Genomic DNA, 23,939 nt, shown 5'->3' with positions numbered 1-23,939 from the left:
TTGGGCCACCAGAATTGTCGGGTGATTAAATTGAGGGTCTTAACATACCCGAAGTGGCCGGCTAGGCGGCTAGAGTGGCTTTGCTCCAAGACCTCTTTTCTTAAGGATTTGGGCACGTAGATTTTCCCTTTGTGAAACCAAAGCCCCCCTTCCCCCTTCTCGAGCCCTTCTGGTCGTTCCGTCCCCTCTAATTCTGCTTCTGTCGCGAAGCGTTCTTTTTGCTGTGGGTCAGGGGCCCCGGTCTGTTTCCCTGAACGGGTAGTGACCCCACCCCCCGCGACGGCGGAGGGAGGAATCAGAGAATCGATCACTTCCTCCCTCTGACTCTCGTGCTGGGGCATGCGCGATAGCGTGTCAGCCAAAAAGTTTTTAGTGCCGGGGATATGTTTCAGCACGAAGTCGAATTTAGCAAAGAACCCCGCCCGCCGGATTTGTTTTGCAGTCAGTTTGCGGCGGCCGGTGAGGGCCTCCAGGTTTTTATGATCGGTCCAGATTTCGAAAGGGACTCGGGCTCCCTCCAGCCAGGATCTCCATGTTTTGAGAGCAAACATTACTGCAAAAGCCTCCTTGTCCCAGACTGACCAGTTCCTCTGTTCATTTGAAAATTTGTGTGAGATGTAGGCGCAGGGATGGAGTTCCCCCTCCTCGTTCCTCAGCATCAATATGGCTCCTACGGCGACGTCGGAGGCGTCGCATTGCACCACGAAGGGTTTTAATTCATTGGGGTGAGCCAGTATTGGTTCAGAGGTGAAGAGTTGTTTGAGCTCATTGAAAGCTCGGTGGCACTCCGGCGTCCACGTTAGGCGCGCGCCGGGTTTTTTCACCTCATCTCCTTTTTCCTTCGTTTTGAGGAGTTCCGTGAGGGGGAGCATTACACGGGCGAACCCCTTAATGAATCCACGGTAAAAATTTGCGAACCCGAGAAATGATTGTAACTGCCGTCGGGTTCGAGGGGGTTCCCAATCTAGAACCGCTTGAATTTTAGCGGGATCCATCGCTAGTCCCTCCCCGGACACTCGAAACCCCAGGTAGTCTAGTTCCATCTTGTGGAACTCACATTTGGACAGCTTAGCATACAGTTTGTTCTTGCACAGGGTAGTCAACACTTTTCTCACCAAGGGTACATGCGATTCAATATCTTTAGAATAAATAATGATGTCATCAAGGTACACCACCACCCCCTTGTACAAAAATTCTCTCAACACTTCATTGATGAAATTCATGAAAAACCCCGGCGCCCCCTGAAGCCCGAAAGGCATCACCAAATATTCAAATTGTCCCATGGGTGTATTGAATGCCGTTTTCCACTCGTCTCCTTCTTTAATCCGCACGCGGAAGTACGCGTCTCGGAGATCGAGTTTGGTGAAGATTTTGCCCTCGGCCACAGTGTTCAATAGGTCTCTTATCAGCGGGATCGGATAAGCATTAGACATGGAAATCCCGTTTATCCCACGAAAATCTGTGCAAAGCCTAAGACCCCCGTCCTTTTTCTTGCGGAATAGGACCGGGGCTGCATGGGGGGCTGTGGCTGGCCGGATGAAACCCCGTTTCAAATTCTTGTCAATGAATTTTCTTAGTTCGGCTTTCTCTGCCCACCCCATTGAATACAGCTTTGCCTTGGGTAGCGCCTGCCCTGGGATCAGTTCGATGGCACAGTCTGTAGGGCGGTGTGGGGGGAGCTCGTCTGCTTCCCGCTCACTGAAGGCTTTCCTCAAGTCCCTGTATTCTTTGGGGATCGACCCTATTTCCTCAAGGGTGAGGCAGAGTCTCTCGTTCTGGGGAGGTGCCTTCGGGCCCCATTCAGTCCTCCAGTGGTGGTGCTCACACCGCCAGTCCAGGAATCGTACAATTTGCTCGGCCCATCGAATGTCCGGTTGGTGTCTGGCAAGCCACCCGGCCCCCACCACCACGTCAAAGGAGGAAGACGGGGCTATGACTAAAGTTTCTATCCCCCAGTGCTCCTCCGTCCCCACGGGGGTAGCTTGGGTTTCTAGTGTGCATGGCTCCCCTCTCATGGTTGACCCGTCCATCTGTTCAAATTGGATGGGGTGGGGAAGGGGGGACGTGGCCAGTCCCAGCGCCTCCACTAGGCGCGGGGTGATAATGTCTCGGGTGCACCCGGAATCAATCAGGGCGCGGGCGTGCATAAATCTCTTAAGGTTGGGGTTCAGGAGGGTGACTGCCATGAACAATAACCCCCCGGTAACTCTCACCGTTAGTAGTGCCGGCGTTTCGTGGACCTGCTTTGCGACACCGATTAAAGCAGGTCGCTGTCGTTTCCCGCCGATTCCTGGTCCCAGGACTCTTCGCTGGATTCCTCTATGGTGGTAACATCCTCGTCAATCGCCAAGGAAGTGGCGACGGCGCCCCGACTGGGCTCCTTAGAGCGGCCGCCTTTCTTTTTCTGTGCGGTGGGCGCCGGCTTGGGTGGAGTCGGGGTCGGCGTTGGCCTCACCGGGCAGTTGGCGGCCAGATGATTCGGGTCCCCACATCTGAAGCACTTCCGAGCCATGGTGGTGGGGGTCGAGGTTGCGGGGGCCCGCTTCCCTTCAGTTTTGCCGGGAGCGGGACTCGGCTTCCCCCCCTTCTTGCCTTGTTGCTGGCGCCGCATCCCAACATGTTGGAGGTCGGTCTCTACTTCTCCCGCCAGCTGGATCCATCCCACCAGGGTGTTGGGTCTCCCTTGGTGGTAACACCGGTCTAGGATGTTCGCGTTCAGGCCATTCTTGAACGTGGTGTATTTCATCACTTCGTTCCAACCCCTGGCTGCCGCGCAGTGGCCCATGAATTCAGTGGCGTACTCGCGGGTGGTGCGGTTCCCTTGTTCGATTCTTTGTAGGGCCTCGATGGCTTTCTCCTCCCGCATGGGATCTCCGTACTGTCGGAGCATCGCCTGCAGGAAGTTGGCCACCGTGGCCAGCTCGGGCTTCCTCCCCGTGTAAAGCCCTACGTACCATTTTCGAGCCGGCCCCCATAGCTTGGAGGCGATGTGGTCGACCCGGCTCGCTTCTGTAGGGTAACCTGCTCCCCAGTGCGTGAAAAACGTGTTGCACTGGATTGTGAAGTACTCGACTTCGTCCCCGTCTCTGTCGAACGTAATCTTTAGCTCCCTGGCCCCCCCCATCTCCCCCGGCCGGGGCGACAGGGGCTGCGGGGGCTGGTACCACCGGGGCGACTGGGACCGGGGCCGCCGGCACGGCTGGAACCACTGGAGCTGCGGGTGCGGGGGGCGCCGGCGCTGCTGGTACGGCCAGGGCTGCTGGAACCCCAGGCGGCACGGGTGGGGCCGGCCCGCCCGGTGGTGGAGCCGGAGGGGCGGCCGGCGGTGGGGCCGGAGGGCCGGCTGGCGGTGGTCCTACCGGGCCTCCACCCCCCGGAATCGGGCCCACGGGCACGACTTCCTGGAGCGTGCGTATCTGGTTGCGGTTCTGCTGCATCTCCTCGGCCATCAGCGCTCTGGACGCGTGGACCTCGTCGTGGATCTCCTTCACCCAATCGAACAGCTCGTTGCGCAGCGTTCGGATCGGGTCCCCTCCGCCATAGGTGTCGAGCCCCTCGTCTCTGGTTTCTTCCTCCTCGCCTTCCCCTCCGCCTGGACTCCTCCGGCGAGGACCCGGTATCGCTGTTCCACGGCTTCCATAGCTGCCGTGGACTTCCTCGGGCTCCAGGTCCGCGGAGGGAAGGCGTCGACGGAGAAGGGCGCGGGGACTTTAAGTTTTCGTCTCGCTCCCGTTACCTTCGGGTCGAGAGGTTCCTCGTCGGGTGGGATGCTGGGCTCTCCGTTGTCTGGAGCCTTTGCCGCCATCGGGCCAGGTTGCCAGTACAGATAAGTCCCAAATAAAGGATTACTGTTATAATGTCAGAACTTGGATGAACTTCAGACGATTCCAATACTTGTTACAAGTTAGGATCTTTATTGAAGAACTACAGTACTAGAGCAACGAAATAACAGTAATGCCAATTCCTGGCAGTTGGTTACATTTTATGCCATCAGCAAAGCACAATAAAACAATCATTCACACGGTCTCAGACAAGTGTCTCTTTTTCCCAGCCTTCGTTATCAGAAGGGAGGATGCTCCCCTGTTGTGAAGGCCAAACGGCCTGTTAGGGAAACTGCTCTCAAAATGAGATTGGGGAATTAGATTGAGAGACAGCTGGCCCTAAAAAGGAATCTTTTATTATCTGTGTATACGAGGCTCAACCGTTCAGATGGTCAATGCTCAATAAGAGACTCTAATTTAGTAAAAATCAATTGTAATTTATTTAGAATAATATTTCTTTCATACAAGGTAAAAATACAAAACACTCACACATTCACACAGGTCTAGGAAATATAGATAGATCAATAGGGGAACATATATGGATAAACAGACAGGGTAATATTTACCATCGTAGTCTTCCAGGAAGGTTTCCAATGGCGACTTAAGAGGACAGGGGAAATGGACCCAACACTGTGGCCAGAATTGGGGATGGATCTAGACAGCGGGTAATAGGGGTTGCTGAATAGAAAGCACACATGAGTGGAGTTGGGTCAGAGGTTAAATAGGCTTCCTCAGACCCTTAGGGACTGGGAGGTCCAAGGGAGGAGAGATGGGAGGTTCAAGAAGGCTGGACATTCCTTACTGACACCTAATTGGATGCCTGCTTTGGCCAATGAACTTCACCTTAGTCCAGTGAACCTGGAAATTTCCAAGCTGCAATGTTGCCTGGGTTGGCCCCAAGGTATTAGACTGGGGTAAGAATGGGAATGACTGGATACTTAAGTTTAAATGGGATTAACTAGGGGGGTGACAATAGGTAATCAAATGCTGGCCTAGGTACCACCCGGGTTAGACAAAAGACTTGATGAAGACAGGAGATGTCCTTCCTCTTTCTCATCTTCTGCTGGGCAAGATTTATTGTTCTGGTATTGCTGAGCAATTAGGATCAACAGTGGAGCTATTAATCCATTCTTAAAACAGATGGGTTGCTTGCAGGCTCAGGGTGTGTACGTGTGACTTTCCCACTAAGAAGGAATGAGTTCAGCCTGGCAGGGTAAGCTTGGGTCAGGAAAGCAAGCTGGATTCTGCTGTTGTTAGCTCTAGGTCCATGGAGCCAGGCTGGAAACATGGTGGCTTCTTCCACTGCAGTGGCCAAGACTGGGCACACAATTTGCAGCTGGAGCATGTCTGTATTTCTGGCTCACACCCTTCAGAGATGTAGAATGCAAAGCTGCCACATAAGCCTTAGAAAGTGTAAGCAAAGTCCACTTCTTAGAGCAGATGTGTGAGAGTCAAATCTCCAGGCACCCTGGCAACCACACTGGCGATCACGATGTCCACATGCATGAAAAGTAGGGGGCTTTTCCTCACAGGCCTGTCTTCAAAGGGCACCTGTGGATGTTAAGCAGAGACTATCCGCCGCCTGCCCTACTGCCCTAAATATTTGGCATAGCATAGGGGCCAGGGTTAATTGCTGTGGTCAGGCACTCTATGTTATTACTAAGTTACAGCATGGAGTCAGTTTGGTCAAGGCAAGTAAAGCAAAAGTTACAAGTTCTGACAAAAAGAAGTTATATTGAAATGCTACATCTTTTATCATTATTTCTGTAACATGTTGAACAATCAGATTTTAAAAGCCTCCAAACATAGGGGGACTCACTTCTAGTTTCCTCAAGGCTACGGGTTGCCAACCCAAAGAAAATGAGAGGGATAGAGCAATAGCAATTCTTCAACTGTCTTGTTTCCATATTGATAGTTCCTCTGCTTTTGTGGAGATTGACGGTAAAAGGGCAATTAGGCCATTCAGAGGGAAAATCATGGCAGTGCTTGGTAGGAGTTTTAATAGCGGGGTCTGTGATGGGCACTTTTCCTGCCTGGTGTGAGTGTTGTGTACATCACATGCTGTCTGGATGAGCTGATTAGCTAGTTGGGGGAGAGGAGGTCCAGTGGTCATGATGCACAGCACCGCTGACATTTTGAACTGTAGTTGTGTGGTCCTAAGTTATGGTCTGGTACCTCAAAGGTAGCATTCTCAGAATCAACATCTGTTAGGGTCAGCTAGACAGGCAGAGGTTAGAGGTCTCAATGAGTGGGTGAGAAAGTGGTGCTGGGAATAAGAGTTTAGAATAGAGGTTCAGACTTGTTAGTCCCTGTATCAAGCTGACATGTACAAGAGATGTGGACTTCACTCAAAATGAAATAGATCCAGGCTGCTGATGCTTAACATCAATGATCCTGTTCCCTTTGTAATAATGTCCTCCCAGTTACATAAGTAAATATAGTGTTTTATTTGTATCTATATCTAGATTTCCCACTATTACAATTGATCTCCAGATTACCAAGAGATGTTCCCCTGGAAAAAAATGGCTGTTTTGGAGAATGAGCTCCATAGCATGATACCCTACTGAGGTCTTTATTCTTTCCAAACTGTGCCATCCCCAGGATCCACCCCTCCAAGGTATTTACATATCCAGAGCTGCCAACCCTAGGGAGGGGGCATGGCACAGTTCCATGCAGTTTCCAGGCCTGTTTTGACTAAGAGAAGAGTGACTAAAACCAGGCCCTGCAGCAACCACTGGTGGTAGTGGATAATGTCATCAGGTCACAGTTGACTTATGGCAATCCTGTGGGGTTTTCAAGGCAAGAGACATTCAGAAGTGGTTTGCCATTGGATGCCTTGGAGGTCTCCCGTCTCCTGCTTAGTTCTGAGATCTTAGCTTCTGAGATCTGATGAGATCAGGCAAGCCTAGGCTATCCAGGGCAGGGCTCAGCAATAGGGTTGCCAGCCCCCAGGTGGGGCCTGGAGATCTTCTATTTTTACAACTGATCTCCAGCTGGCAGAGATCAGTTCCCTCTAGAGAAAATGGCTGCTTTGAAGGGTGGACTCTCTGGCATTGTACCATGCTGAGGCCCCTTTCCTCTTCAAACTCCACCCTCTACTGGCATCACCCCCAAACTCTCCAGGTATTTTCCAACACAGATCTGGCAACCCTACAATAGCAAGTGGCATAAAATCACACAGAAGGATGACTGAGTGAAGCATATCACCATGCCATTACCATGACAGAGAGAGAATTTAGAAGCAAGTGTCCCTCTTGCACACCATCCAGACATAACTTTTTATCATATAAGAGTCAATCACCCTGGCTTTCCTGGCTCCATGATCTGCCTCCAGGGTGACCAGGACCCCCACATGCCCTCCCCTTGCCCCCACCTCTTGACAACCCAGCCTCAAGAAGACCAGAAATAGATATTTAGTTATGCACTCAGATTCATTAAACACAATATCATTCTTCCCCGAAGTTGTTTTGCTATGATTCTTTCTTTGCCCCCTTCTTTATATTATCCCCTCAAAGAGAATTAGCTTTTTCATATTATTCGTGTACTATTTCATGAACCAATGCCCAGAGACAAACTATATAAATGTAGTTAACAACTTAGAACTGCTGTTATGCAGATCTCTATATTTTCAAATGTATAGAACAGGAGGAGGAGGAGAAAATAAATTCCTCTCCTAGATTGGATCTTTTTATGATGCTCTTTGCCTGCAGTGAATTCTTATTTTGAGTTATGGACCCTTGAAATGAGTAGTTTAAAATGGAAAATCTTAGCACTACAATTTTCAAGCATGTTGTATAAAACAGGAAAGGGTGACATCTAGTGGTTTCCTTAACAAAGTTCTCAAGAGGTGTCTCTTGGTAGCAAGAGACTCAATTATAGTAAAAAGCTAAAGGTGCAAGCACTGGGTTGTTGCAGACCCATGGGGTAACGTCACATCATGACATTTTCTTGCCAGACTTTTTACAGGGTGGTTTGCCATTGCCTCCCCCAGACATCTACACTTTAGTACTCATGCCAGTTTATTTACCCAGCAGGGCTTTTTTTTTCTGGAAAAAGAGGTGCTGGAACTCTCAAGAGAGAAATGAAGGAGAAACATATGGGTGCCCCTCATAAGCTTTTAAATATTTTTTTTAGATTTTTGTTTCCTCAATGAGGATCTGGAACTCCATTCCACTGCATTCCTCCAGGAAAAAAGCCCTGCCTATGCATACAACAACTTCCACAATAAATGCTTGTTCTGTATTTTCTCTGTGCCCTCTGCGCTTTCAGCTGAAGTGCTATCAAAAATTGCTCCAATGCGGTTCTTCTCTGATTTTGTCTGTTGTTTCTAAGTTCACAAGCTGAACTTTGCTCTGCACATTGGATCCAATGAAATATCACATTTTAGTTCCATCAGTTCTTCGTCTTTGCAGAATCAGCAATGGCACACTTCTTCTTTTTTTTAGTACAAGCACTATATCAACACAGTTGGTTAATGTGAGGTGGTGTTCCCAAGGTAACAGAGTGTTCCACTTTTTCTAGGCCTGAAGTTGCATTTTAAACTTCCCAGTCACTCTCTCAAAAACAAACAACAAACAGCACAACAACCAGGCAAACCTATGTAGGCTCACTGGGGCCCCAATTAAAGAAGGAGGGGAGAGGAGGACCCAGTAACACGGAGTTCTCTCTGACTTTCATTCACACACACTCCCTTCTTCCTGCCCTACCTTCCAAGCTCCTATGGCAAAGCCCTCCTCCTCAGCCCTTACTGTGAAAGTCCAGCAGATGATATCCTGTCTTACTCCCTCTGCCTTCCCACCCCCCCCCCCAAAAAAAAATCAGGAGCTGCATCTGCATGTGAGTAAAAGTGACAGGCAAGTTTGAGCTGAGTCCTCCTCCCCATTCCTGGTTTTTTGGGGGGGGTTGGCCATCAAGTCACAGCCAACTTATAGCAACCCTGTGAAGTGTTCAAGGCAAGAGAGATTGCGACCTCCATGTCATTACCCTGGTATTCCTTGGTGGTCTCCCACCCAAATACTGATTAGTGCTGACCTTGAAGTGCCTCTAATCCTCCTTTGTCTGATCAGTTGGAAGCACATAAAATACTGTCTTTATTAGCTAAACACACTTTTCTATGGTAAGACAAGACTTATACCCCCCCCCCCCCCAAACCTCTCATTTTGTGATTATCTACTGTAGCAATATATTGATACTAGGAGTAAGGCCCGTTGTGAAGAAAAATACAATAGGATCTAGAAATAGGCTCTGGGCGCGTGCCCACCACCCTTGCTGTCTTCCCACCCACCCAAGTGACTTCTCCACCTGAATAAATAAAGATAAATTTAGTCATGATGTATATTAAGATAGAATATTTGTCCATCTGTCTATCCCATTTTTATCCTGACATTAAGCCACAGAACTCAGGATGACATATAGGGTTATTTTTTTCTTCCATTTTAGCTGCACAACAATCCTGTTAAGTCAGGACAGTATGACAGGCCTAACATCTCCCAGTGAACATCACGGCTGAGTAAGGACTTGAACTTGGGATCTTCATCCCTCCTTCAGAATTAACCACGACAGTGTTTTTCTTTTAAATTCAAAGGAAATGTTAGAAATGTCTATTTCTCCATTGTTGATTGTCTCCTTCAAAATACCACTTTTAGCCACCTAATGACAGATGAACATTATGTATGCATTGCAGCAACCAAGGTCAAAATATACGTATCCCATGTCAATTGTGTTTACTAAAGTTTTCACAAATGAAAAGATATGTGTGCCAGATCATGTTGCTTACTATTTAGACTGATAGGGCTGCGGCATTGTCATAATAACATGGTTTCTTTCTCTAGGATTATCACCCTGAACTCTTGTTGAACCTTCTCTTTAGGCATGACTAATGCACACTCGATGCTGAAAATATTCATGTACATTTTATTGTACCTTCCAGGTCCTATAGGAAAATAAAAAATCTAAAGTGCTACTGCTGTCTTGTATGTTAATAAGACTGCAGGAAGATCACTTTTATTGTCCCTGGCCTTTTTGGAAAGAGTTAGCTTCCAATAGCTTCTTGTTCACACTGCCCAGTAGACTAGAAAATGAAGATCTGGTGTCCTAAGTTGAAATCCGTTCATTGAGGGAATTAGTTTAAAATTTCTAGCTACAAAAACTATGGCCCCTGTAGCTATATAATGAGTGGCCTTGTAAGAGATTACTCTGATATGCAGTGTTGCTCAGCTTGTTTGACAGTTTAGGAAGAAAGGCTATCATGGCATAAAATGAGTAACTATCAGAAGATAATTATATTTCCAGGAGTGGAATAAATCAGCCTTGACTTGCTGCTTTGTTAGTAATAGTCCCATGAAGTCTCAGAGGTTCTTGATTGCTTCCTGTGTTATATTTTAAAGTTGTAAAAGCGAATGAAGGTGAGTCATGAATGGCCATCATGTGTCCAATTCATACCAAACGAAAGTTTGAGCAAAATCCTGGAAACGTTAAGCTTTCACCACCACTGCAAAAGAAAACCCTTCCTGTGTGAAGATCACATTCATTTGGAAGCAAAATGCTGGACACATAATTTTGACTGCCTGTTATGAATTGATTCTTGTGATTTTGACTGCCTGTTATGAATTGATTCTTGTTCTGTCACAGCTGTGTATCAAGTGCTATTAAGACACTTCTGCCTACACCACCACCACTAGCTTCTTTAAGATACAAATACAGAAGAAAACCCATGTATGAAGCTACCCTATATCTTTTGTCTCAAGAATAAAAAAGATTTCTATAATATTTTGTGCAGCAAGAATAAATGTTGGTGGTAGGGTTGCCAAGTACAACCCCAGAAATATCTGGGGACTTTGGGGGTGGAGCCAGGAGACTTTGGGGGTGGAGCCAGGAGACACTGGGGTGGAGCTAGGGGGAGGGGGGAAATGGCGCCGGGGAGCGTGGCGAGCCGCCCCGCAGCGGCCGCCTCTTCTCCGCTCGCCGTGGCTGCTCCTCCGAGATGGGCTCAGGCTGAGCCCATCTCGGAGGAGCAGCCACGGCGAGCGGAGAAGAGGCGGCCGCGGCGTGGTGGCCTCGCCCGCTCCGCCTCTGGGGTAGAAGCGGAGGGGGTGGAGGCGGGCCGGGGGCATGGCGAGCCACAAGTCCAGGTCCTAGAAGGGCCCGGATTCGCGGCTTGCCATGCTCCTGGCCTGCCTCACCCTCCCCTTCTCTGGTTTTGCCTGCTCCTTCGAGATGGGCTCAGCCTGGGCCCATCTCGGAGGAGCAGCTGCCGTGGTTGGGGAGGGGGCGGCAGCAGCGCGGCAGCCTCGCCCGCTCCAGGCTCGCCATGCTCCCCGGCGCCGTTTCCCCCCTCCCCCCGCTTCCGTTTTTTGGGGGAAAGGGTGGAAATTCTGGAGTCTCCCGCCAGGGCGGGAGGGTTGGGAAGCCTAGTTGGTGGAGGTAATTTGATAATATCAGTTCCATGCTAGTAATGGGCTGTTGTTTTCTAAATGTGTGTTTTCTACAGAGAAGGTGATCTATAGCAACTAGGCATATAGAGGTAGCACTTAATACTAAGTCTTCTGTCATTTTTGCCTCAAATTTCTGAAGGTATCATGATGACAGGGCCTCTCCAGGATCTCTTTAATGACTGCAGTTAAAAATGTATGATCTATATTTTGTAGCGTAGATTATTCATTATAAGTGTACTCCAAAAGTTTCAGTGTGATACCCAGCACTCCAACAAATGAACCACTCTCTCCTCTAGAGCAATTTGCAACTATATATCAATGTCCACCAAGGCTTAGCTTCTTCAGAACAGTCTTTACCTCTCTTGCCTTTTTTGTTTTGTTTTGTGTCTGTGTTACATTTCTTCCTGTATATTTAATTGATCATATGTTTAGCACAATACATTACAGCTACCGTTATGCAAAGTGATTGTTTCCACCGCACATGAAATGTTATCATAGCTATTCATCTTGCTTTAACAAACCTTTTGTAATTCCTAAATGTAATTCTTTTAAATTAAAATCCAATCAGCATGAATCACAGTTATTTTTAATGGCCACAGTGACATTTTGTCAGGTATGTATACTAATTTAACAACCTGATTCATTAACTGCAGTAACATTTATGAGTGTTGCAGTGGATTCTTTATAAACAAAAAGGCTGTATTTCAGATCGTGGAAATGCGGCAGAAACTACTTCTTGCAAGGAAGAAACTATCTTCCTTGCTTGCCAGTTCCTTGCATTACCATAGTTGCCCTTTCAGTAGATCTTGGATGTGACACATTGTCTTTGCAATCTCATATAAGCAAAGGATTGGGATGTCTATCGGTCTGTGCAGGAGCTCTGAGGCTGTTTGTGCAGCTTAATATGTATAGCTGCAACTGCTCATTCTCTGAGGAACAGTCTCAGCTCTGGAGCCTAGCAAAGATGAGGGTCTTCAATAATTTATTAGGTGATTTCTTTCAGGAGAGCTTTAATTTTATGGCCGTACTTATGGGACAAATTCTGATGTAATAGTAGTGATGTAACACTATCGTTTGCATCCCTGAAAAGCCTTAAGGGAAATTAATAAATAAGACTAGGAAGCCAAGCATAAATAAAAGGAAAATGGGTTCTCGCTGGGGATTTCAGATAAAAACAATCATGTTGCATCTACATGTGTTGCAGATTTACTGTGTAGGAGTAAACCATCATTTGAGTTTTCCCAAGTGAAAAATGTGCAAGATAATATGTACTCACATTCCAGAAATATTTACAAGCAAAAGCAATGTTTTTAAGATTTACTAATAGTCTTGGGTGAAAAAGTGTAACATGGGTATCATTCATCTGTTGTTTGTCGACTGAGCAGACATTTTACAAATATGTGTTTTTCAGTAGCTAGATGGAAATTGTAGACCAAAATACATGGTCCTTGTGGTTTTGTTTATAGTGTACCAGGGAATCTGGCCAGTGGACGTTGCTTCATTGATAGATATATGACACATTGCTTACGTATCTGTATGCACCTAGTACATTAGTATCCCACTGCTCCTCCAAGGGTTTGGGGGCATTTTACATAGTTCCTCATGCCCCTACTTACAATATGGGGGCGGGGCGGGGAGGGAGGCAGAGAGGGGGGAGAGAGAGAGAAAGAGAGAGGGGAGAGAGAGAGAGTAGTTTGAGTTTGTCCAGTTAACCTCATCATGACCAGGACTTTTTTGTCTGCCAGAGCCCACAAGAGCTGAGCTCCGCCTGGGCCAGCCAGGGCTCTGGCTGGCCCAACCCACCATGCCGCAGCCACATGCTCCTAGGCCAGGTGGTGTGGCCTAATATGAAAATGAGCTCCTGCTGGACTTTTTCTACAACAAAAGCACTTCATGACTAAACTCTACATAGCCCACTTATAGTTCAGTACACTAACCCACTATCACATGGCCTCTCTTTAAACAAATCTACAGGATAGTCATGTTGGTCTGCAGTAGAACATCTAGAGGAGGAGGAGATTGGATTTATACCCTGCCCTTCACTCAGAATCTCAAAGCAGTTTACAATCTCCCTTCCCTTCCCCTCCTGACAGCAGACACCCTGTGAGGTAGGCGGGGCTGTGAGAGCTCTTTTGAGAACTGCTCTTGAGCAGAACAGCTCTGGGAGAATTATGACTGACTTAAGGTCATGACAGCAGCTGCACGTGGAGGAATGGAGAATGAAATCCGGTTCTCCCAGATAAGAGTCTATGAACTTAACAACTACACCAAACTGGCTCTCAATAGCAGCTTAGAGACCAACAAGAAGAGGGAACATTGACTCTTGAAAGCTCATACCCTGAAAATCTTGTTAGTCTCTGAGGTGCTACTGGACTCAAATCTAGCTGTTCTTTAAACAGAGATATTCCATGTGTCAGATTAGTTCAGAACAGACTTCTGCAGAAAGCTGTAGCTTCTGTATTTACTAAATCTTATTTGTCCCCAGAGACTGATTCTTTCTTCAACATCCTATGGAATGTTCTGTTTAATTTAGTTTATCATTACCGACTTCCTGAAGTGCTACGTGGTCTAAAACAGCCATATCTTTATAGCCTTGTGCTTTTTCTTCTGGGTTATCTTTGCAGATTTGTAATGGTACAGGGATTTAAAAATAAATGATAGAACTATTCAAGCAAAACTGCTTTGCTTCAGTTCTTTAGCCTGATTTCATCTTTGAATCCCTTCTCTTTAATGCACTGCAGTCTGGTAGGGGGTATACAACCACAGATTCACAGCCGTGAAATTCTTTCCTTTTTCTGGCCCAGCCTTCCCACAGATTGGAAACTATTTTCATCTCTGAAAAATGTGGCAGATATTATTTATATGTCTCAATGCACAATGAAATATACTCATTACAAGTCAGCTGTTTTGATATGTATATGTATATGCACCTCTTTTACACTTCAAAGTTGATCCGTTCTTTTCCATACTCAGGAGAATGCACTGTATATGCAATAAGAATTCAGCATTTCTGCTTGCAAAAGAAAACAGAGTGCATTGGGAGGGGGGGGGGCTTAGCTTCTATACCCTGTCTGTTGGCCCTCTGTTGTGTGAAACAGGATTGTGATGGACCACTAGTCAGTTCCAACAAGGCTCTTTTTATGTTCTTATGCATGAGGCTTTGTTTGTGCAGGCACAGTGGCATTGATGTGCCTACAAAGGACTTCCTTTACTTCAACAGAGAGGTAACATTCTTTTGTGTGCACATTCTTTTGTACAAATAAATCTACCTCCAAACTGAAGTGAATTAAGTAATCTGCATATGAAAGAAGTCTGTGAACACACCCACGTATTTGAAGTGGGCTGGTAGGACATGGCTTGCTGTTACCAACAGAATCATGCAACATACATTTACACGGCTCTGGCAACAAAACTCCTAACAAAAAATACTCCTGACAAATTTTAAGATAATTATTTAGATTCAGCAGAGGATCTCTGTGAAAGAAGAGGGGATTTTTGGTGGTACCCTATCCTGCTTCAGCCCCCCATACCCCACTGGGTATCCCCTGTCCCTCAAGAGCAACATTTCAGGAATCATTTTTGTGTCACAATGGGAAGAGGTAGGTGAAGAATTTAACTCTGCTAACTGAAATCCTTTCTATCATTGGAAATTATTGCTGGATCCAAGCTAATATTTCCCCATGTTCTTCAATCATTTCCCGTATGTAAGTCATCCTGTAGATGTAAAAGCCAAGCCATACTTGTGACAACTCACCTACCCTACCTTTGGCTGAGCTGTATGTCTCTCAATCCCTCCAGCTTCAGGACAGATGAGGATTGGGCCACTGGAGAAGCTGCCTTCATGTCTGTTGCAATGTAGTGATGTCTGTTGCATTGTTGTGATGTAGTGTCCTATTGGCCTATCCTATCGGGATCTCCATTTTCCTTCAGTGGCTCTTGCTAGGCAACCATAGTATTCCAAGCTTGGTTCTGTTTGTAAAAGGCAGGGGGGAGGCCCTTTCCAGGCCTGTTTTGGCCTTTGAGGAATAACTCATTGAGGCAGTCCTTACTAACGTTGCCAGCTCCAGGTTGGGAAATTTCTGGAGAGTTTGTGGTAGAGTCTAAGGAAGCCAAAGTTTGGAGAGGGGAGAGGCCTCAGCTGAATATAATGCTATAGAGTCCAAAGTAGTTATTTTCTCCAGGGAGAGAGAGATCAATTGTGATACCAGGAGATCTTCAGGCTCTACCTTGAGATTGGCTACCCTAGGCCTGGCAGCACCCTCTGGGTGACTTGATACCACCTGACTGCCATGACTTAATTAGGCCTGGTTGCTTGCTCTTGTTCAGCAGCAGCCCCCCACGACAGTCAGTGTGGTGTAGGAGTTAGCGCTTCAGAGCAGGGTCTTCCAGACCCAGGTTCTTGCTGTGGAAGCTGACTGGGTGATTTAGACTCCACCCTCCAAATCAGCCAATTCCTCCTGGGGAACCATTATTACCAATCTCCAGGTAAGGATTGGAGATCACTCAGAATTACAATTGCTCTCCAGATGGCAGAGATCAACTCCCCTGGAGAAATGGTGGACTCTGTGTCATTATACCCTGCTGAGGTTGTTTCCCTCCTGCTTTGGTCCTCACTGTGTAGAAAGACTATACCTTTTCCTAGGTAGAGCTGCAGGGAGGGTGGAGGAGATGGAAAGCTGAAGTCAGATCAGTTCCCTCACAGAAAACAGCCACCTTGAAACATATTCTCTACAGTATACCATAACACAGTTGTGTCTGGCCAAAAATGACAGATCACACCACAAGCACCCACTGTTGCTAAAAGCTACAAGTCCAAATATAACAGGAAAAGGTGGCACCAACACACTGCAGACAAAAGGAATGTTGAGCTTCAGTATCTGTGTGATCGTCATCATGGTATGATGCCATAGCAAATTGACTCTGAGTGCTCAAAACCGGGGCTCTCACCCAGGGCCACTTTCTAGAGCCCATTGTATTTATTCTCACAATGGGCCTTACTCCTAGTATCTCATTATTCTAAGAAGATATTGAACCATGAACTGGTCTTATAGGCCATGACCGAACAGAAAATGAAGCATACTTTATTAAATAGAATCAGCAGGTTTAAGCATCTTTGTTGTGTGTTAGCCTTGGTTTTTAGCATTTTAAAGGCATACTGCAGTCTGCTAACTGTGTATACTGCCACACAGCAGGTTATGCTAGGAGGATATCAGATTTCAATTTAAACGAATTGGAAATCTAATTTTTGAAATGTGGTTCACTCTTAAATATTGAAGTGCTGTAGATCTCAATTTATTTGCAAAATGCCTCTGGGAAATTGTTTATGAAACAGACTGTAAAAAGAATAAAATGATTGACTTCATTGATAATATTATCACAGTCTTTATACACATTTATTTTGAGCATAGGAATTTCCCAGTTGGTATCTTTATTAAAATAAAGTCTTTCAAAATTATTTGACTGCAAAATAAGGGTTATGTCTCATGCTGCATTGATGATGAAGTTAGAGAGTGAAAGAGGGAGGGAGGGAAGGAGAGATAAAAAGGAAAAATTAATTTAGGACAGCAGTCCCCAACCTTTTTGGCACCAGGGACCAGTTTTGTGGAAGACAATTTTTCCAGGGTCAGGGGGGGGGGGATAGTTTTGGGATGATACACTTGTGCACTTTATTTCTATTAGTTTGGTGCGGTGGTTAAGTGTGTGGAGTCTTATCTGGGAGAACCGGGTTTGATTTCCCACTCCTCCGCTTGCAGCTGCTGGAATGTTCTTGAATCAGCCATAGCTCTCGCTGATTGTCCTTGAAAGGGCAGCTTCTGGGGAGAGTTCTCTCAGCCCCACCTACCTCACAGGGTGTCTGTTGTGGGGGAGGAAGGTAAAGGAGATTGTGAGCCACTGAGACTCTGAAATTCAGTGTGGAGGGCGGGATATAAATCTAATGCCTTCTTTTTATTATTATCATTACCACATTGTAATGTATAATGAAATAATTATTCGACTCACGAGCTGTTTGCTAACAGGTCATGGACCGGTACCAGTCCACAGCTTGGGAGTTGGGGACCCCTGATTTAGGAGAAGACAAAAGCTGTTCTGAAGGTTTCATTCTTGTTGTCTTTATTCTTAGTAATATAGTGCCATTATTAAGCTGATTTTGTGAACGGATGAGTGGACTATCATTTTGTGGGTGACTAGGAAACAAAACCACAACAGTTATTTGAGGATAAGTTTGCATATAAATAAAAAAATATATAAAAATATCTGCACTATAACAAATGTTGAACTAGTAGAATAGATTTCTGCATGTTTGTTAGCTCTGATTCAACTGCACACATGTGCAACAGACAGGGATTTGCACATATAGCTCCATCCAATAGTTTTTTTTAATAACATGTGTTTGTCAAAGAGGAAAGAGTTCAGGAAGACTAAACCACACTTTCTATCCAACTTCCCAAATAGCTCATTGATGCAACAATCCAATGGGGCCATGGTTGTACTGTCCAAATGCTGAACAAGACTGTTGAAATGGCACACGTGGCATCTGTTTGTCTGGGTGATTTCTAGCTAAAGAAAAATGAACAGATAGTTACTTCTGCACACATATGGCTAAAAATCAAATCTACAATTTGAAATTTCAAACTTTTGGGATGGATCTAGTCAAGCAGATCTGCATATACAAGAGAGGGTACTTTCACCTATTTCCCCCAACCCTCTGGCAGTCCCATATCCCTGAGGGAAAACATTTTTGAAGGCTTTTCAGACTGTCATAGGTGGGGGAAGAAGGCAGTCACAGTTCTGTGAACAGAATTCCTTCTATGGTTTAATCAAGCCATTACATACTATACACTTAAAAAACATATAGCTTTGTTAATTTTGGTAAAAGTGCACAATATAGAGAATAAAAAATTGGTATTTGTATTAAACAGTATTGTCCCCTTTTAGGGATCTGTGGATATAGGTGGTTTTAGTTTCCCTTGTTTCTGTGCCTTCCCTGATAGCTAAAACAGATCCTAGTATTCCTTTGGTTGTGGCTAAATTTCTGGCAGCAGTGGCTTCTATTCAAGGATGGAAATAGAGAATGTTCTGTTCAAGATTGCTTGGCCATTGGATTGTTCAAGAAAGAAAATTAATCCATATGGTTTTACTGCATTTTTACCTGAGTACCACGGTGCCAGCGTTTATCAGTGTTCTTTTGTCATCATGCTGTTTCTGGAATGGATGCAGATGTTTCCTCAGTAGGAGATAACTGGAAATTCTCTTCTGATTTTTCTCTCATTATCAAAGACAAATCAGAACTAAGAAGTTTACATATGAGAAGTTGACGTTCTTGGCCTTTTGGCTAAGATCAAGTGTAGTTTACACATGCACACCCAGCTAAGAATGGGTGAGGTGTCTGTGTGAGAAAAGGGCAGCTTATGTTTGGAACACAGAAGCAGCTACAGGCAAAGTTGAAGATCTCTCTCCCTCTCTCTGAAGTCAGATGTGGGGTACAAAATATGCTGTATTGTAGGAATGCCTTTTTGTCTTTGCCTACTCTACTTGTCCATTTGTAAAGCAACTATTACAAAGACACCTGAAGTCTCTAGTGCTCTCTTATCAAAAAGGATCCAACGCATATAGTAGTGCCCCTTGAACTTCTCACAGTTCAGGGAAATGGGGAACATGTAACAATATAAATTGTGAAGGGTTACTATTTAGGTGATCCTTAAGGCTTGAAGGTTACATGACATTCTTAAAGGTGCACTGTGGCCTGTAGCCTTTTGTTCTGGGGACAAAAGATATCAGAAGCTTTTAAAATACCTTCCAGTGCAAAGAACTTGACGTGGCTGAGAGAGTACAGGATGTGAAGGGGCAGCCCCTGAATAATTAATTAATAGCACTCTGGGAACACCTAAAAACTACCGTCCTGCAGATCTCTGAAGAAGTCCTCGGGTTCTCCACAAGGAAGAACAAGGACTGGTTTGATGAGAACAATCAAGAGATCCAAGAATTACTGGCAAAAAAGAGATCTGCCTACCAAGCACATCTTGCTCAGCCCTCCTGTCCTGGGAAAAAAGCAACCTTTCGCGCTGCATGTAGCAACCTCCAGCGCAAGCTTCGAGACATTCAGAACGAGTGGTGGACCAAGCTCGCAGAGAGAACCCAGCTGTGTGCAGACACTGGTGATTTAAGAGGGTTCTACGAAGCCCTGAAGGCAGTATATGGTCCATCATATCAGGCTCAGAGTCCCTTGCATAGTGCAGACGGCCAAGTGCTCCTCACAGACAAGGCATCCATACTGAACCGGTGGTCGGAGTATTTTCAGGTTCTCTTCAGTGCCAACCGCGTAGTTCAAGATTCAGCAATCCACCTCACCCCACTTCAACCGGTGAAAACAGAGTTGGATGAGATCCCCACCCTAGAAGAGACTGTTAAAGCCATCAAGCAACTGAAAAGTGGCAAGGCAGCAGGAGTTGATGGAATTCCACCAGAGATCTGGAAGCATGGGGGCACAGTACTACATAGCTCACTTCACAAAGTACTTGTCACCTGCTGGGAGCAAGGCAAATTACCACAGGACTTTCGCGATGCAATCATCATCACCCTATACAAGAACAAAGGGGAAAAGTCAGACTGCTCCAACTACCGGGGGATAACCCTGCTCTCCATCGCAGGCAAAATCCTTGCCAGAATACTCCTGAACAGACTGGTGCCCACCATTGCAGAAGAACTCCTCCCAGAGAGCCAGTGCGGCTTCAGAGCTAACAGGAGCACCACCGACATGGTATTTGTTCTCAGGCAGCTCCAAGAGAAATGCAGGGAACAGAACAAGGGTCTGTATGTGACTTTTGTCGACCTTACCAAAGCTTTCGATACCGTTAGCAGGAAAGGCCTGTGGCAAATCTTGGAACGTTTAGGATGTCCCCCAAGGTTCCTCAGCATGATCATCCAGCTACACGAAGACCAGCGAGGCCAAGTCAGACACTGCAACGACCTCTCGGAGCCCTTCCCAATAGGCACAGGTGTAAAGCAAGGCTGCGTTCTCGCGCCAACTCTCTTTACGATCTTCTTTAGCATGATGCTTCAAAGAGCCGCAGTAGATCTAGATGAGGACGATGGTGTCTACATTCGCTATCGCACCGATGGCAGCCTGTTCAACCTGAGGTGACTAAAGGCACACTCCAAGACAATGGAAAAACTCATCCGAGAGCTACTGTTTGCTGATGATGCTGCACTCGTCTCCCACTCGGTATCAGCTCTGCAGCATATGACGTCCTGCTTTGCAGAGGCTGCCAAGCTATTCGGCCTAGAAGTTAGTCTGAAGAAGACAGAAGTTCTCCACCAGCCTGCACCCCAGGAAGATTATCACCCTCCCTGCATCACTGTGGGTGAATCAGTTCTGAAGACAGTCCAGCAGTTCAGCTACCTGGGGTGCATCATCTCCTCAGATGCCAAGATCGACAAGGAGATTGACAACAGGCTGGCAAAGGCAAACCGTGCATTTGGCCGACTGCACAAAAGAGTGTGGAGCAACAAGCATCTGAAAAAAGGCACAAAGATCAATGTTTACAAAGCGGTTGTGATGACAACCCTCATCTATGGCTCCGAATCGTGGGTTTTATACCGTCATCACCTGCGACTCCTTGAGCGCTTTCATCAGCGCTGCCTTCGCACCATCCTCAACATCCACTGGAGTGACTTTGTGACCAACACTGAAGTCCTCAAGCGGGCAGAGGTTACCAGCATCGAGGCACTGCTGTTGAAGACGCAGCTGCGCTGGGCAGGGCATATTTCTAGGATGGAAAACCACCGCCTTCCCAAGATTGCCCTGTATGGCGAACTCTCCACCGGCCATCGAAATAGAGGGGCACCAAAGAAGAGGTACAAGGACTCCTTGAAGAAATCCCTTAGCACCTGTCACATCAATCATCACCAGTGGTCTGACCTAGCCTCAGATCGCAAAGCATGGAGGCACACCATCCACCAGGCTGTCTCTTCCTTTGAGAACGCACGCATAGCTGGTCTTGAGGACAAAAGGAGATTGAGGAAGAATCGCACTGCTACAGGACCAACCCTAAATCAGACTTTTCCCTGCAGCCGCTGTGGCCGGACCTGCCTGTCCCACATTGGTCTTGTCAGCCACCAGCGAGCCTGCAGCAAACGTGGACTATTGCACCCTTCTTAAATCTTCGTTCGCGAAGCCAAGCCGAGAGAGAGACCCCCAATAATAATAATAGCAATAATTGCTATATTGAATAAGAACATGAGTTGTCTCTAATCTAGACTATCTGATGTAACATTCTGCTAAAACACTGGCCCCAGTAAAGTGGGTGTATGCCTAAACTGGCAAGAGAGATGAGAGAAGCGGCCTCTTAGAGGCAACTTGCTATAATAAGATAAGTAAGGGAATGATGTCTTGGAAATTTACTGGGGAGAGATCCATGAGGTGGGATTGTTTGAAATCAGATAAGCTTACACCAGCCTACTCTCTTTCTTGCTTGCTAGAAAAACTGTATGTACTCAGGGAAATGCATCTCAGTTCTGTGGGACTGTTCTGCCCGAACTGGGATCTGCCTTTTGGTACCAAAAAGTAAACCTCGCTTCATACCAGAAAGTCTGTGCAGACCTCATTATTTCTCTGCTTCAGATGCCTATAATTTATTCTACCCAGTCCTCCAGAGAAAGTGCTCGTGTAGCAGCTCCAGGAGAAAGAATGTTGATGGCTGAGCAGATCATACTTTTTTACTTCAGTCCTTCTTAGGGTCGCCAAGTACAATTCAAGAAATATCTAGGGACTTTGGGGGTGGAGCCAGGAGACATTGGGATGGAGCCAGGAGCAAGGATGTGACAAGCATAATTGAGCTCCAAAGGAGTTCTGGCCATTACATTTAAAGGGACAGCACACCTTTTTAAATGCCTTCCTTCCATAGGAAATAATGAAGGATAGGGGCATCTTCTTTTGGGGCTCATCAAATTGGACCCCCTGGTCCGATTGTTTTGAAACTTGGGGGGTATTTTGGGGAGAGGCACTAGATGCTATACTGAAAATTTGGTGCCTCTACCTCAAAAAACAGCCCCCTCAGAGTCCCCGATACCTCCAGATCAATTCCATATTATATCCTATAAGAATTGATCTCCACATAGGGAATGATGAAGTGCCCAGCAGACATTTCCTCCCCCCCCCCCCTTGCTTCTAGTGACTCTGAAGTGAAGGATTGGCATCTCTGCTCACGAGTTGCTACCAACTTCTTCAAAGTAACACAGACACACCATCCTAAGAGGAAGCCTTTCCAATCGGAGACTGAAGCCTCCGAAGGTGGAAAGTCACATAGTGGCTGTAAGGCTTCCCCCACCAGCCAGCTGACTGGGGGCGGGAAGGAGCCTGAGAAAGCGAAAGAACCCCCACTGGGACCTGGGGATTGGCAAGCCTAGTCCTTCTGTATAAGTTATGTAGCTTTGTGTGTGTGTGTTTTGGGTTGGCACAAACATTTGTTCCAGCCATGCATACTTCTTATTAGGGTTACTACATTTGTTTTAAAAAATACTGACCCCTGAGTGGACCTAATAAGTTATTGTGGGGAGCACAGGAGACACAGTCAGGTATGACAGTGTCATGACTCAGGGGGGTATTACCAATTGCTGCCACAATTCTGGGTTAAGGGTTCCCCTTGAGAAGGCCCATAGTTCCCTCCCAAGCCCTTCAGGCTTCCTTTAGCTTAGGCCAAATAATAGGTGTGAAGACCAGGCAGAGTGAAAAACAGGAAAAAAGGTTTATTTAAAAGATTAGTCAGTGCAATACAACAAACAAGGTGCATTAAACAGTAAAAGAGGTGAAGGGAAAATAAACAAATGCCCCACCTCAGCGGGGAGGGCAGGGTATAAATCAAATTAGACATAAACATAACGTGTCTGGAGATAGATAGATAGATAGATAGATAGATAGATAGATAGATAGATAGATAGATAGATAGATAGATAGATAGATAGATAGATAGATAGATAGATAGATAGATAGATAGATAGATAGATAGATAGATAGATAGATAGATAGATAGATAGATAGATAGATAGATAGATAGATAGATAGATAGATAGATAGATAGATAGATAGATAGATAGATAGATAGATAGATAGATAGATAGATAGTCATTGTTCTCAACAAAAAGAGAGCAACGAAATGAGGTGCTCTTCCACAAACATACCAACACATCAAACACACATATTCATAAACCATTTAAATACATCTAAAACCATTAAACCATTTAAACCATTAAAACCATTTAAATACATCTAAAACGGATAAACATTCATAAAACCATTAAAACCATTTAAACCATTAAATACATCTAAAACAGATAATCCTTCATAACCCTGCACTTACTGTCCCTAGACTGTCTCAGTTAGACCTGGGCCTACTCACCCTTCCTCTAAGGGCAAGGGTCTCTTCCTTGCAGCAGCTCTTCCTCAGCTCTGCCTCCTAGGAAAAGAACACACCCTGCCTGGGCTTGGCGCTTTTATGTTCTCCTCCCATGTCCCACCCCTCTCTGGGTCAGTTTCTCTCCAAAACCATGCCACCTAATCAGAGGGACAGACGGGATCCTGGGAAATGTAGGCTCTTTTATAACTCCTAGGCAGGCTTCTCTAGAGCCTCGCTATGCCCAGAATCATGACAAACAGTTAGGGTTGCCAACTATTGCTTGGAAAATTCCT

This window comes from Heteronotia binoei, chromosome 1 (genome assembly GCF_032191835.1).
Source record: "Heteronotia binoei isolate CCM8104 ecotype False Entrance Well chromosome 1, APGP_CSIRO_Hbin_v1, whole genome shotgun sequence".
Lineage (NCBI taxonomy): Eukaryota > Metazoa > Chordata > Lepidosauria > Squamata > Gekkonidae > Heteronotia > Heteronotia binoei.
Note: the sequence above shows the minus strand (reverse complement) of the source record.